The following is a 16,682-nucleotide window of genomic DNA, read 5'->3' as shown; positions in this document are numbered from 1 at the left end:
CACTCAAGTTGTATGTGCTCAAATGAGAGTCATATGCAAATAACAGCTTAGACACTGCAACTGCCAGTGTGTCTTTGAGATAAGTTCAGCAGCTGTTATGAAGTTTTTCAGTAAACCAACCAATAATTGAATATATCAGCTCCTATAAGCTAAGGTAAAATCCCCAGACAATGGCTTGCCATAATATCGATATTATGTAAAGGTATCATCCAGCTGTGCTTTGGTTCACATGATGTACTGCTTGTGGCATAGATGTTCATCAATGTGCACGGCACATGTTGGATAAATAGAGTAGACTAGAGTATAATACTCTCAGATTCTTGCACTTTCATTTTCAGTCCCTGTCCTTGCACTCACTGCTAGCCATGCACGACCCTCCTATCCTGCTGTTTGTACTTACTCAGCATCAGGATTTAATAACAGGACCCTCATATGGCAACAATCGATATTTCATAAACACGGAGGTCAGTCCCACCCCTTTTCTCTTACGGCTTGAGTCTCTGTATTTTGATGACGTATACAATGCATCCCGTCCTTATTTTGTCCTCATAAAATGTCCTCAAAAGACACCCAATGGGTGGTCTACATTAAGATTAAACCCCCCATTAGTGACATCCATTAAATGTACTGGAGCCATTTGTTTAAGAGCATTGAGAGAGATTAATAGACAATGTTGTATAGTCTGTTTGCTAATACCTGTTAGTTTATCTTTTGTTGTGTCTAGTAGCTTTAGCTGACTTTTATGAGATGATGAGTGAGCCAGAGGATGGTGGTAGAAACATCTGGTGTTGGATTATGTTGTACTACAGTCAGAGCCTGAAAGGAAGACAACAACAAACAAGGTACTCTAGAGAGGAGATTAAGGTGCCGTTTACACGAGAACGCAAACGGTTGTATCCGCTACTTTTCTCTTTCGTATAGCCCGTTCGTTCACACGAGGCCAACGATAACGGGTCCCAAGGTGGATAGATCTGCAAACGGAACGCTCTGGGGGGCCAAACGGCTCAGTGTGTACGCCCTATACGATAATTTTCCTGATAACTACAGCTCACTGCTGCTACAGATGTTAGTGCAAAATCTACAGCTCCTCTACCACAACCATCAGCAACAAGTGGACATGGAGAATTACATGAACTACATGTTGCTAAATCCACCGCGGGGCATAAACAGAAGGGCAACCATGCTCGGGGGTCTTCTTCGATGCTTTTGGTGTATTTTGTGGTGCCACTTACAGGCCCGGCATATGTACTACAGCGTCTCCAGCGCTTTCGAGCGGTCTAATGCGGAAGTACAGCGCCACTTACAGGCCCGGCATATGTACTACAGCGTTTCCAGCGTTTCCAGCGGTCTCGTGTGAACGGAAGACTTTTTTGATATCGTATTTGGTTCGTTTTGCGTTTCGTATGCGTTTGCGTGTAAATGGGGTCTAAGTAGGCCAGCTCTTCAACACATTGCGCATTAATTAGGCTCTGTATTCATTCTCTGTCCTCTTCCAGGAGGTGTGATTGAAAGACACGATAACAGCTAAGGACAGAGATTGATCTGGTTGAATGTAGGACTGTTACTAATGTGTCTACTTGGACCATTCTTGGAACAATCATGTTGTGAAAGTCAATGCAATCACTAAATCAGACCTGGAAATCTATAACGGACAACTGCCAGAACCGATAGGCATCAGTACTGTACACTGCCTGTGTTGGGCCCATATACGGTAGAATGCCTTTCATCATTAAATGTAAAAATGCATAATAGATAGACAGGCAATCACGTAATTGAGCATAGTGTCGAACATGGTCATTTAGATACATTGGGCCATTTGGTTTAGTGCTCAGTATTTATTAACCAGTGATGCTGACATTTTGTGGATAACAAACACCGCTGAATCTGCAATACAGCTATGTGAAAATGAATTCACAGCCTACTACCCTAGACTTACATTTACAAACCTTGGCATTATATTCCTCCAACATCACTGATGGCTTTAGTTTTTATAAACGTCAGACCATGTGTGCTACAGCCACATCCTAAAGTAGGATACACCTTGTTATTGTTAAGAGAAGTCAAACAAGTGACAAACATTCAAGCTATAAAAAATAAAACAAAAAGCTTGGCAAATCCTATTAGAGGCAGATTAAGAAGTGGCTGTGAATAGAAACTAAATGCAGGGATTAGAGGAGAAGGCAGAGCAACGCCTCCTCACTACCCCCCAACCAGTCTCCTCCCCATTTACAGGCACCCCCAGGACTCGGGTAATGTCTTGACCCCCCGGAGTTGGCCTGTGTGTGTGTGTGTGTGTGTGTGTGTGTGTGTGTGGTCTGTTTGTGTGTGTGTGCAGTCAGTATGCTCATTCGTTTGAACCTCATTTATAATGTTGAATATTCTCTGAAATAAAATGATCACACAGTACGTCGGCAGACATACATTTTGACAACTCTCAGCCTTTTTTATCTTCTTCAACATCACCGTGTCAAACCATGAAACAAAAATTGTAAAACCCACAGGCAGGCCTTCACCATGCGCTAATGTGGTGTGGTAGGATTTACGTGCAGCTTAACTAACCAAAACGTCACGGCATGCAAGCAAGAGTCACAAAGAGGACACACTATCCAGGACAGACCTGGCAGTAAAGAAGTCCGTGACAATCTGTCCGTGGGAGTTGAGCGGGGTGGGGGCTGGACGGAGGCGGGACCAGCGAGGGCACAAGAGTCTGGCAGTGGCAAATCGAGGGCAATCCTCCCCTTATTGTCTGTAGGAAAAAAGGTCTCGGCTCAGTGTCTTCACTAATCGCCCCTTAATGGATCAGACAAACAATCCTGTGACCTACTATGATACGACCTACTGTAGTCATTGTTCTCCACACACACACGCACACGACAGGCATAAAACTACACATGCACACTGAGCTGACATATCAAACCCCCAACCATCACCACCAAACCTCACCCACACACACATGCCCACAGTGCTTCTAAAACACACACACACACACACACACACACACACACACACACACACACACACACACACACACACACACACACACACACACACACACACACACAACACACACACACACACACACACACACACACACACACACACACACACACACACACACACACACACACACACACACACACACACACACACACACACACACACACACACACACACAGAACACAAAGTGGGTCGGTTCAACGCCTACAATCACACTAGCCTGAGATACGTTGAAATACCTCGTAGAGAAGAACCGAATCAGAGACAGAAAAGAGCCCCTCAACTGTAACCTCGCTCTACAAAGCTAAACAGACATTAATTTTCCTCCGTACATGAACCCCAGAGCAACCATTATACTGCTCATATCAGGAGAAAAGACAGACAGTCAGTCAGACAGATGTGGCACAAAAGAGGGCGGGCATTTTGATGAAAGAAAATCCCCTTGTGGTTTAATCCACTAATAACAAAGACACACATTAATGTAATGAAAGATTTGGATATGGGACATATCTTTCATATGTAGATATGCCTTTGAAACAATTATTCTGATTACTTGAAATTAAAACCATCAAAAACTAATACAAATAAAATGAGTGCTGCTTTTACAATCAGTCTATTATCGCAATAACTGGTCAACTTTGCAGAGATGTGTGAACACCTAGAAAACATTTAAGTAAACTAAAAGGCAACATCTGCAATATTGTAATGAAATATCCTCAAGATGGGTTACAAAGCATGGCCTATATGTAGTCTAACCTTTTCAAATATTACACCACTACGCTTTCTTTGAACTCACACAGGAAAGCGGGACATGTACAATAAGTGTGTCTGTTCGGAAGAAAAGTGCTTCTCAAAAAAAGAAGAGTAAATGGGACACAAGGGAATGCCTCAAGCCAAGTAAACCCAGCTTCTGACTGGGCAGACACACATCAGACAATCGCTCAGAGCAGAGCGACACCGGTGAAGAAAGCAGGGCAGCCAGCAGCATGATGGGTACAGCCGCCAACTCTTTCTGTCTCACCCCCCCTCCTCCCCTCACAGAGCTGCTTCTCTTCACCCAGCTGGTCTGTTTGTCAGTGCACCCGTTAATCAGGGAGAGAGGAAAAAAAGAATCAGAGCTCACCATCGCCCGCAGGGAATTAGGCCTGTGCACATTAGCCAGCCACACGGCCACCATGCACCAGGGGAATAGGGGAGACACAAACACACACAACCACACCCTGTATGGCCAAACAAAGAAGCCATCACCCAATATCAAGCCTTACCAAAAGCCACAGCACTGGTATTCAAAATAGTAAAGATACGGCAAACATCTTCTATGCTGATTGGTCAGTGCATCCATAGTGTTGAATATTCATAACAATCAACACATTTAACTAGTATCATTGTTATAGATTGTGTAGGCTTCTCCATAGATCAACTTATTTATATTTTAACCGTTGTATGTCATACAATAGAGATAATGTTTCAATTTAAGAAGCCACAAACCAATCAAAAAAGACATTGTGCCAGTTAATGGCAAAAGATAGCCTGCACTGGGGGCTGACGTGTGGCAAATGTAATGCTTTGCAGAAGATGGTACAAGGAACAAGCTGTTGTTGTTTTGACACACGTCATTAGGGCTGCACGGTTTTGGGAAAAAATCTAATTGCGATTTTTCTGCCAGATATTGCGATTCGATATGCATTATTTGTTTTTAAGCGACCCAACGGAAGTTTATTGTAAAATGCGGCCATATCTCCGGCTAGGAAGGTCGCATCAACGTGCTCCCGTCTCTAGCACCCCCGCAGCCCGAGCTACGAGTGAAAGAACTAAACTTACATGAAACTTCCGTTGGGTTGCTTTAAAGTCGAGCTTCAGTTTAAGATTCAGCCTGTAATAGATGTAAAACATGTGATGGAGCATCACTAACCTGACTCAGGTGGTTCACCAAAGCATCTAGGAAAGCTCCATTGGAAGCCATTTGGAAAGGGCAGGCACTTTCAAAAATACTTGGCAGGTGATTGGATCAATCTGTCTATCACCTTCTATCATGGGCCACTTCTGATTGGTTAGTTAATGGCTGGTACATGTGGAGCACAGCACTTCTGATTGGTGTGGATGACTGACACACAAGATCGCAGGCTTTGAGATTTGATAATCGCATCATTTAAAATCGCGATCAGCCCTAATTCACACATGCAATACTCCGAACATAACCAGTTGTCCAAATAACAATCCAATGCAAATTTGATATTGATGTTCAATGTAAATCCCAATATAAACAATATCCATTTCTATTAGCTTTATGTAAACAAATGTAATGAGTTCAAGCTGAGGTGGCACCTCTGTGATGCCTGCACGTGACACTCAGACGGGCCTGGACGCTGGGGGAGTCAGATCCCAAAATGCTTCGCACAAAGCTTGCTCCGCCAAACTGGCCCCATACAATGTCAGCAGAGAGAAGAGGCCAGCCGGCGAGCCTTTCCTGTTTGCAGAGAGGAGGCAGCCAGAGGCATATATGCATCAGAGGCCCCTACACACAGCCTGCTGATCCCGGCCTGAATGCCCTGCTGAATAGGACAGCAGAGGGCCTTTGTTGACCTGTAGCATCACATTCATCAAACACTCAAGCGGTCAGCACGCCTTCCACGCACGGACATAGACATGTTACTTCAGTTTGGGACAATGGTACAAATTGAACCTCAAATAACACCATATTTAAATCAATCACAAGAAAACAACATTGGTGGCAAATGTACTCTTTTGTCACAAAGACAATACCATTCTCCTCAATATATATATGGTATCATATCATCGAGGTATTCCTGTAGCTACTATTCTATTGATAATAAAGGAGCATCTGATTTGTAAACAATGTTGGTCTTGCACCTTACATTCACGCTACACTACTTATCTTTGTCAACGAAAGGTACGAATGAATAAACAACATGAACAAGTAACAATACTTTACAGGGGAATTTTAAATACACGAGTCATGACTCATCTTTATAACCGTATTCCCATTGTGGCCATTTTAGTAACTGCTACAGTATGGGTCATAGCAAGAGAAAAGTAAAGGTTGCTGCTAGTCTTGCTTATCCTTCTCAATGAGTACAGTTCTGAGCCTTTGCTTTGATGTACATTGGGCTGGATGCAACAGTGGCTGCATCAATCTCGAGGGCAGCCAGAAATCCAAATAAAAAAAACATCAGTGAATTAAATATTCATGCAAATCCTGGTGGCTAATCCACTGTGGATTGATCTTTCCATTTTAAAACACACAGGACAAGAAGTGCAAGAGTAAGTGCTGTCAGCATGCCTATGGGTCTGATCTGTTTGTGTAATGAGGCTGATGCATTGTTGATAGACCTAACAATCAGTTGATCCCAACAAATAATCATGACCCAACATTAAAAGTGTTTATGTGTGGGAGTTTTGTTTTACTTGATGTCAGAGGTGCTTTCGTTTTTGTTCTGCATTCCTTTTTTAGAAATAAAAAAAAATGCAATATGAAAGAGTTTTAATGGTCTTAAGTGTCATATTGCCGGTGTTGCTGGTGTGTGTTACAGTTTATCAAATCCACACAATGACTACTTTAACAATTTGAAAGAATATGTTAATGTGGCTGCCAGTTCACAGTAGAATAAAACAGCAAATATTGGTTGAGACTAAGAGTAAATTAGCACCTGCCGCCTGCCAAATAGAGAGCACATGTTGGCTGTGACAGGTACAACATAAGTTAGTCTTGCAGCATTGAGTAGTAGTAGTAGTAGTAGTAGTAATAATAGTAGTTTGTAATGCTGTCAATCCCAAAAAAGCTAGGATTTACAAGCCGAACAATGATTGATATTTATTCCGTTTGGAGATAGTTGATTCCTTTTTTTGGTATCAAAATATTGAAAAACTGCCTTATGAATAAATCAGAATGTCAGATTTGCCTAGCATCGCTCAATATTAAATTGGCAGTGATATATTCGACTTTTAGATATCTGAGGGGGTGTGCAACATTGTGTGACCCTGTAAAGCAGCAGTGCAGCAACTGCTCAGAATCTCTGCCTCTGCACGAAACTGTATCTGCCCACACAAGAGGCACTGAATGCAACAAAACAAATGCCTTACAATGACCTCATGTTTAAAAATAGAAGAGATTAAATCCTCAGGGGCATACAGTAAATAGATTAACTAATTCATCAAATTTGAAAACCAAGCATGTTTGCAAAGGTTGTTTATGATGTCCAGCTACAGGCCGCTGTGATGTTGCCCTGTAACGCTCTCATTTCTTCTCCTGCTTTATATTTCTCACATTCTTAATCATAGTGGAAATAAGTGGACTGCCCTCTCACACTGTTCTGTGGGATTCACACACAATTCACTACAGTTATGATTATTATGAAAGAGGATGCACAAATAATTTAAAGCCGGGACAGAAAACGACATGCCAGTTATCTTTTACTATAAAATGTAAAAACTCTCAAAGCACTAAAACAAATGTTGATCTACTTTTCTAATTGGCTGCTGTTTAATTATAGATGCAAGATAATTTGCCATTTATATTAATGACACAGCTATCCAAAAGAAACTACATGCATTTTTTATGCAAATGACACAGTTGGTGAGGACAATCTTTCTGTTTATTTGGCCTCAATTAGTTTTAGATAAAACAAATCTTATGTCACACGAAATAAGCTCCAATTGTATGGGGTTACTTTTGATGATTGCCTCCGTTTGTCATAAAGGTGCGGTAATATTTATGCTGATGACCTACTTTTCAAAATACTGGGAAAAAAAATCTGTATTGTCTAGTGAGGGAAAACCTCAAATGTATCTTGAGAATGAACACTTTATAAATCTCATCTTGACAAACCGATCTGAATAGATCCAACATATCAAAATATTTGATAAACCCCACAGATTGTAGGATTTTCTGGGCACCTTGAATAGCAAATACTCTTAACCAAAAGCAGACTTTTTCTATTCTTCTAAAGCTTTGTGGATATTTTCCTGTTAAACCATTAACGCCTTCACAGTTAAGAATGGCGTGCCAATGCAAAGTGCCTTTTGAATGTTTATTTGATCGCATTTAAAGTCATCATTGTCCATCCTTGGCTTCGCAACACAGGGTGCACATGCCAACAACATCGTTTTCAGGGAGTTTAGATTTGACACAACTGCATGTAAAAGACTGAATGAATAAATGTTATAATCCTGTACTATTTTTGCACATCAGAGAGAAACACTAGTTTCACAAGGCGTATGCTGGGTTAGTGATATGGTTCACTGCAGCACAAAGAAAGTGTGAATGGCAGGAACTGAAAAAAAAAGCTTGTTCAAGAGGGATTTTGAGAATCAGCACTATGGGGGGCCCACATTCACAGCCCCATTCCTTTGTTGAATGCTGCTCATGTAGCCAGGCTGCTAACAGCCATATCTCATCCATCTATCATCACAACCCATCTGTCTCTCTGTCAAAAAGGCTCTTCAGTTATTCCAACCACGAACACAACAACAAGGCAACAATTATCAACAAACACTCTATATAGCGTAATAAAAAGTAAGCGGGTGCATCCATTTTGTTTGTTTTGGTACATGCTTTTCTCTGGGATCACTATGCAGCGTTAACTATATCAATAAGCGTTTTCTCATTATGTACAATAACAGAGAGAATGGCTACCAAAACAACAGACATCCTGCAAATAAGTGCTCATCTTCTGACGCTGCAATGGACACATCATTCAATGCTATGAAAGACACCTTTTAAAATCAACACTAAATATTCTTACAAATAATGCGTTTGATTATTGTCCAGCATGTATAATTAACATCAAAAACAATACTCAGTTCCATGGATGGCATCATGAGCTGCTAAAATTCATATATTTGATAAATCGGCAACCGCAAGTCTATAAAATACTATGAAATGGTTTTCTCCTCAGTCACAGGCAGATTAAGTGTGTGTGTGTGTGTGTGTGTGTGTGTGTGTGTGTGTGTGTGTGTGTGTGTGTGTGTGTGTGTGTGGTAGATTGTCTATACAAATCTGAGGAAGGCTCCTTGTTGTCAGAGGAACATTGGGTAAGCCATGAAAAAGACAAAGAAACATGTGTCTGATCAATTATTCCAAGAACACAGTGTGTTTTGATGCACAATTACACTGAATTATTTCCTCTTGGTTCCCTATTTGGAGTCGATTCATATCCCAGCAGGCCTCGGCGGCTAGTTTTCAGTCACAGCTCCTAAGGGACATAAATTATTAAATATACTGTATGGGGCTCGCTTTGACCGTCCACCTAATGCTGCCTGCAGACAATGCTCCATGAGCATCTCTCAGCAAGGTGAAGAGGAAGTCATCATGTCGCCCTCTGGTGGCTCCATTCAAGCCCAATTAAACCAGGCCTGGCTTCTCTTTGGGGAGTTGTGTGTATATTTTAGCAATGTCTTTTTAAAAAAATCCTTTATCGTTTGTCTTAAGAGCATTTGACTATTTTGATTTGACTTTAAATACATGTGTATATCCGATTAAAAAAAAAAACGGTCCAATAGAAATTGGTATCTACTACTAAATGACCTACTCTCATAATGAGAATATATATAAATGAATAAAGGCAATAGGTAACTCTGGAAATAATATGTAGTTTTCTGTTTATATTAGTCATGTCTTCAGAGTAAATCCTTTTAATGTATTTTCAATATCAATCTCCCTTGGTTTGAAAGTCTACTCTTCCATATAAAGCCGTTTCCTGACCATGGAAGAAAAGGAGATGTTATTGGAAGAAGGAGGAGGTATTTTAAAACGTGACTGAATCCCTGGCTTTTATCCCACAATCTAAATGAAAGCAATGCATTGCATTCATCAATGTGTAAATCAGTCACTGAATATGAAGCGGGCTAAAAGCATGAGATGCTCGTATTGAACCACTGACATCTGATAGTAAGGGCCATTGGAGAGGAAATAGGTTTAGGTCCAAAAAACAGATAAAGCCTTTAAAATGTCCTCCTACTAAACACCTAAACGTTTCATGACCCACTATTAGGTGTTATGGTCAAAAAGAGTAGTCGAATACTAGGTTTACATTTTTCACTGATAAAAGTCAGTCAACCCTTGTAAAAAGGGGCTTTTCACATTATGCCACTGCTCCATAACACCTGTAAAATGTGGTCCTACAGAACTTTAACTGTCTTTTTCAGATTTCTCCTATGCATTTCAGAAAAGGACCAAAACAAGTTGAGCATCATAGAATATAACCAAACATCACCTACCATTAATCATGTGATATCTGCCATCTATTGTATGCAAAACCCTCACATGTCAAACAGCTCATCCAGAATGGCACTTAAAATGTAATGCCATTAGTATGCACGCCCATGTGGTTTTCTTCTCTGTCACAATGACATGTGTTTCAATGGGCTGGGGTCTCTGGGCAATGAAACATGGTTCTACACGTGGTAGCCGGCAAATGTCAGCTCTCAATACCCACAACATTAGGATGGGGTCTTAAAACGCTTGATGGGGATGTAGCAAAAGTACACTCCTCAAAACAACGTGTTCACTGGCCTTAGTTTCAACGATGTTTTCATTGAAAGCAAACCTTTTTAAAAACACACGTTTACCTGATGCATCGCTGCCATGACTCACAGTATAGGCCGGGCACGCAGTATAATTCTCAGTCCTATCATAACATAAACCAGCCCACAATGTCGAAAGCAAAAACTGCAGCTTTACAAAACGCCAGCTCTACACCACACCATGGTGAGAAAGCGATAACCTGGCTAGCAGGCAGGCAACAAGGCTTGGTTGTTTTACCAGCAGATGTTGAATCAGAGATCCACAGGCTGGCTCTACAGATAAAATGTGGCTGCGTTTGACATCGGTTTAGACAAAGGCAAGACACACATTCAGAGGGATGGCTCTCAATAACTAACGTAGCGTTGCATTCAGAAAGCATACACTTCTCAACCAGGCAGCGATAAAACCAGAATTATAAATGAGTTAAATTGAGCCATCATCTCTTTCAGAGTTTCAAAAAATGGCTTTAGCTGAGATACAATAGCGTTGTGTGTGCAGCTAGTAGCCGTGGGAAGCTAACAGCAGTCACCTGAATATCACAGTCTGTCATTAGCTTTGTTATTAGTCGGTAGCCCGGTGGTGGATAATAAATATACACAATTAAAAATAAAGCTTACCTCTTATTTTGTCTTCTGTTGTCGATGTTGTTACTACCGCGTCACTGTGTGAGATATCTCAGCAGACATGTACAATATCTCGATGCGTGCGACTAAGCTCATTCAGAATGTAACGGTTTTTAACGGTTACAAATCCCAGGTAACACACATAACGTCTTTCCGTTAAATCCGCATCCTCGGAAACATATATTTTCCTCCGCGCGCTGCTACCCGGTGCAGCTTGTTACGAAACCAAAACCAGCATCTTTTTTATATCGCTTTCACAAAAAACGGTCAGTGGGGGAAGAGGAAAATCAGCGACTAGAGGAGCCCGTTGTGAGGCAGGTATGAGACGGATATCCGCAGCAGCTTCTCTCCCCGTGACTGAGCATCAGAAGGGCCGTCCGTTTCTCACTCAGTCCTGTTAAACAGGCAGAAGGGAAAACAAGTGGACGTGCTGGTGGTGGTAGTTAGGGGTGTGCGTGGGGGGTGGGCGTGGGTGTGTGTGGGTGGATGGGTGGGTGGGTGCTGACCCTTCACAGTCACATGAAAAACCCTATGCACATTTGTTTGTATTCTCACAATCACTGTGAGAAGAGGATGCTCTGCCCCATGTTCTGTATCTGGTGCTGTCCCTGGTGCTAAAACTAACACATTCACATTCAGTTGTGCATCTCGAGAGAGCCTTTTGCTTGCAATTAGTTAATTCAATGGACATGAGGACATTTTAGAAATGCATGCAGGGAAAAATTCTAGCTTACATTGAATGCATCACTCTCAATCCACATGGGGCTGCAGCTAGAGCCTACTGGTTGCTGCCCATTTTAGCATCTAATTTCTCACAGCTTCAAATGCATCAACTATCTCCTTATTACAGTAACTGGTGAGGGTTATCACTGTAAGATTGTGTCATCTCCTTAGATTTCATTAAAAACAGTAATCATCCCTGGTAGTTTATTAAAATACATGGTGTAGGCAGCCTACAGTATATCCTGCTCTAACCATGCATCATAGGCATACTTCAGAATTACATTATAGTAATCTATTGATACATCACCCCCATTTAAGCACTTGTTTCTGATTCAATTACTTTCTATAAATCAAAAACCCACAATCTTGATGTTTTAAAAAAACAAACGGTTTTCCATTCTCCATTGGTTTTTAGCAGAACTGCCGTTGCACTAAATTATTCCTGAGACACTATATGTAGCACCTGGTTGGTGTGTGACATCAAGCAAGTCATAGAGATCTGGGTTATTCATAAAGCCTTGAAGATCCTTGTGCAAGAGACCCTCAAGACCAAGATAAGTGTTTTCCTCTGTGATTTTTTCAGTGGCATGGTATAGCAATGTGAGGGGTGATTTCCCAGTGCTTGCAGTTAAGTTAAAAAATATGCAAACACATACAGAGGGCCTCATTCATGCTGGTGGTCTGTAGACGGGCACTAAGGAAGGCACCCACATTCCAACACCTAAATGATATTTGTGTATTTTTGTTCTCTGTCTGTCTCTTGATAGGGTGTGTATCTTTGAGCATGGGTGGTGCTGAACCAACAAAGTGGTAGTGGCAAGGGCTTTACGAGATGATGGGTCTCATGGAGAGGGCTGAGCAGTTTGGGAAAGGAGCACGATACTCATATGAGCAGTTAGTGGTAATGAAAATGCTCTGCTGTGTTGTTAGTGTGGTTCCACACTGTTTTGCTCGGAGTGTATTATTGTAGTTGAAGGTTTCCGTGTGGGCAGGATCATTTCAAATGTTATATCATAAAAAGTTGCTTTTAATTTAAACTATCAACACATTTGATTACATGTAGCACTGCGGAAAAATAAGTGTTGCATTATAAACAGCTCACTTAAAATAATTATTTCAGTGGAAGCTTGATAACATAAACTTAATACAACTAGAGACCGTCTTGCAATGGCATCAGACCAGCTACAATGCCAAATATGTTCAGGGGAATAAAGTTAGGGTCAATTGCCCCTTCACCTTAACCTGCCACCCCTATCTTGTGCCCTTGCTTGGATCCGACTCATCTGCAAAGACAACATTCATCTTGAACTCAACTATTCATCTGGGAAGTTTTGTGACACCAAATCCTGCCAAGAGGGTAAAGTCTGAGCATGTTTAAATCAAACCTTCAATTCATCTGAAAAGAACAAAAACTGCAATAGTTGTAACAGTTTGCAGATGCCATTAGTATAACAAATAAAGTGTAGGGCCCATTACCCAACTGTATACACTCAGATGCATTACCGGTATTGATGACCCATTTATACTGCCATTACAGTACGTCTTTTCTTTTACGGTCAGTTAGTTGGTCATTTTGGGATCTATTGCAAATCTGTTCTGTTCTTGTAAATTATTCATTGAAACATCAAATACTGTTAGTGATGTTAAACATAATTTAATTGCCAGAATGATTGTTCAAAAAATCCCCTTATTGCTGTTTATCATGTGAGCAATACAAGTTCATATTTTTGAAATAACATTACATTACATCTGGTATGGTAACACCTCTCATTGTAATATTGAAAAAAAAAACTCATTAAAATGATTGAAGGATAAAGTGTGTAAAATACACATGGCTGACTGCAAAGCTGTACAGTGTTTAAGGCTAAAAAGAAAGCCTCCAGGCCTTTAAAAATCACTTTGCGCTGTGCAGCCACACACAACCTGTTTACGCCCCCGGCCCCAGACCCCACCCCTGCTCACAGACCTTCACCCAGCAGAGAGCTCATCCACAATCCACCGTGACAAAGGGAAAGAGCTGAGTGCAGGATATAAGGCTGCCACTGGCTGCCAGAGTGTGTCCAGCACAGTGCTTTCTGCAGATTGCAGCAGTTTCAGCTAAACCCCCTCTCTGTCTGCTCACTATAGACGGGACCTGGGTGGGTGGGGTCATTATTAGTGTGTTCAGTGACCACCAGGGTGGAGTTGGGGGGCTTGTGTTTGGTAAAGTTGGTGTGACTGTATAGCTTCACAGCCGGGTGGACATGAACTCTATTATTTTTCCCCTCCAGCACAATGTGACTGATATTCCCAGCCTTAAATCTGAATCACATGAGACCAATCTTGGGGCAATGGAGGGGGTCTCCATGCTGATCCCAATAACTGTCTGAGGCACGGACGGACACAAACTGAAACAAGCATAATACACCATGACAACATACCTCCTGTGGCTTAATGTTGCAGCCCTAAAAGGTTTACTATACTTTAAAGATGTACTTATCACCACTAAGTAGATTGATTTATATCTGACTCCTGTTTCAAAGAGTATTTCCACCTTTAAATGGTGCTTTATTTGAATAGATGTGCTTCCTCCCTATATGGCTGTCCCGCTGGGTTTGTTTCCTTATAAGCAACACCTCCGATGCTCTGATAGCAATTCCTTCTCCAAATTTGACCAGGCATGGAAATATTTCCTTGTTAACACAACACATGTTTGGCTCATTGTTCAAATGGTTTGTAACACTGTATCTGCTCATACATCTGAAAATGCATGTTAGAAATTCCCTGTTTTATCAATTCTAGCTGCCCCTTTGTTGCAGGAATTTGTATCCCACAAAAAAACTACGAAAAAAAGGCTTCCCAAGCTGAAAGACAAAAGGAGGGGACATTAGTGGAGAAAAGCAACAAAATTACATAATTTACTAAATTCAACAACCCGCCTCATTTATTTACACACTTTGAATAAATCGACCATTGCAATGACAGAGAAATTCATGTCTGAACTGGACCTAAATGAAGTGACTACAAGACTCAATTGAAATTGTTAGATGTGAATTATCCTCATCTTGCAATGTAAAGTGTTTGTCCCTCAACTTTGAGCCACCTAAAGCTGTATTTGAGCAACAAAGAAGAAAGTTTGGTAGCTGCAGTCTGCAGCCACCGGTACCTAGTGGGTTATAGTTCGGTCAATGTGACCTACTAAAATATATTTATATCCTCCCAACCACCTTTTCGAGTCATCTCCAAAGGACACATATGCTATTTCTGTCCAGGTTCTTGCTCATCCTCCCTCTCTCTCTGTCCCTTTTCATATCTCTCTTTCTCCCTAAACTAGTTGCTGGAGGTCACCCTGCTGTTCCAGTTTGAAATTTAAATTATATAATAATTTGACGGAATGAAACCAGGACAGTGAGGAGCTGTGGTGCCATGGTGCAACGTGACTCTCTGAGCTCACAGGATAATCTATAAAGGGGGACAAATAGCTTTGTGAGTTATTGCACCCATTTCTGGGCGTGCAAATCAGCAGACAAGATGTTTCACATGCATGGAACATGGATCACATGTTCACAACCTGGTTTCATCTACATGTGTGTGGTAGTCAATCCACAACCTGCAGTAGCTCCAAGGGAATGAAACATATGCTCTCCTTATAATTTAAAATAATATTAATTAATAACTTTTTGCTTCTTTAACTGTAATGTTTATAACATCAGCCTGAGAGCTTGTTTCGGGAAAGCATTCAGATTCAGACCCATTTTGATTATTATGCCCAGAAGTATAAAATACTTTAATTTCAAAGAGGTTTATATCTTCATATTGAAACTGTGTTTGTTGGTTGTTTTTATCTTCTTTTGCCCATTGCACAATGCAGTTATTTAACACAGCATGGGGATAATGCCTTGTGACTTCATGACCTGTGTATATACATTATCTAAATAGTATTCAGTTTTTTACTTTGACCATGAGTAGATCTGGCAACAAGTCACCGTAGCTTTTGCTAGATCTACAAAAAGGAACTGCAGCAGTGTATATGTAATCTGTTAAAGCTGGGGGCTTAATTGATTGATAAAACATAGTTTCCTTTAGGTTGAAATAAAGAACAATTAGTAGTAATGATGCATGTATTATAATACAGGAGCAGTAGCATTCTGTATATTGACCAATATATTATCAATGAGATTTATCTGTGCACAAACCTCTGATATATAACCCTCATCATTCACAACCTGAACTGACTACACCATGGCACAGACATAATGACGGTGAGGACCCAGTTAGAGTGATGGAAAGCATATTCAGTAATGTACACATGTACAAGCAGCTCCCTCTAGTGGAGGATCACTTGTTGCCCCGCTTTTTATACATGGTCATACCTGTGTTTATGACATGTCAAATATAATGTGTGGAAACAAATATGATACAATCTACAAGAGGAGTACAGTTTCGCTTACATGTTGGTCAGAAAAGTCGATATAAAGAAATCTAAACCAATAAAATATGAAGTTTTTACATTTTAGGACAGATTTTTTGACACAGTTTTGAGTAGAAGGAATTGTAATTGAGCGCATCAGGTTTGTTTGTACTAGATAAATGGTCTGAGTTCACACCTCCAATGTCTCCATAAGAACAAGCTTGCTGGAAGCAATGTGCATCCTCCTCATTGACGTTTTCCCTCTAATCTCATGTATGCTCCAACGGGCTGCAAAAAGAGGCAATTAAAAGCGTTTACGCTCTGTTGTTTTATGAATGATGCAGAAAATATTCTTCTTAATGAGTCTTCAGATTTGGTTTTTAATCTTTAAAAAAGATGAACATTA

At 40.8% G+C, this 16,682-nt stretch overlaps 1 protein-coding gene across 6 annotated transcripts in view; it reads right to left on the bottom strand.

Moving 5' to 3' along the window:
* LOC117535623 (spectrin beta chain, non-erythrocytic 1) overlaps window positions 1-11,582 on the bottom strand; it is a 58,031-nt gene extending 46,449 nt beyond the window's left edge. For 4 of the 6 annotated variants that reach the window (XM_034200156.1, XM_034200171.1, XM_034200186.1 and 1 more), the window contains exon 1: window positions 11,158-11,582. The gene's annotated coding sequence lies outside the window, so the exon portion shown is untranslated. Of the gene's footprint in view, window positions 1-2,617; window positions 2,747-11,157 lie in introns of all 6 variants that reach the window. The other 2 variants (XM_034200161.1, XM_034200193.1) reach the window with 2 other exon arrangements.
* Between the last annotated feature and the right edge of the window lie 5,100 nt (window positions 11,583-16,682).

This window comes from Gymnodraco acuticeps, unplaced genomic scaffold (genome assembly GCF_902827175.1).
Source record: "Gymnodraco acuticeps unplaced genomic scaffold, fGymAcu1.1, whole genome shotgun sequence".
Classification (NCBI taxonomy): Eukaryota; Metazoa; Chordata; class Actinopteri; order Perciformes; family Bathydraconidae; genus Gymnodraco; species Gymnodraco acuticeps.
The sequence above is the reverse complement of the archived record's forward strand: the minus strand, read 5'-3'. Positions and strand labels throughout refer to the sequence as shown.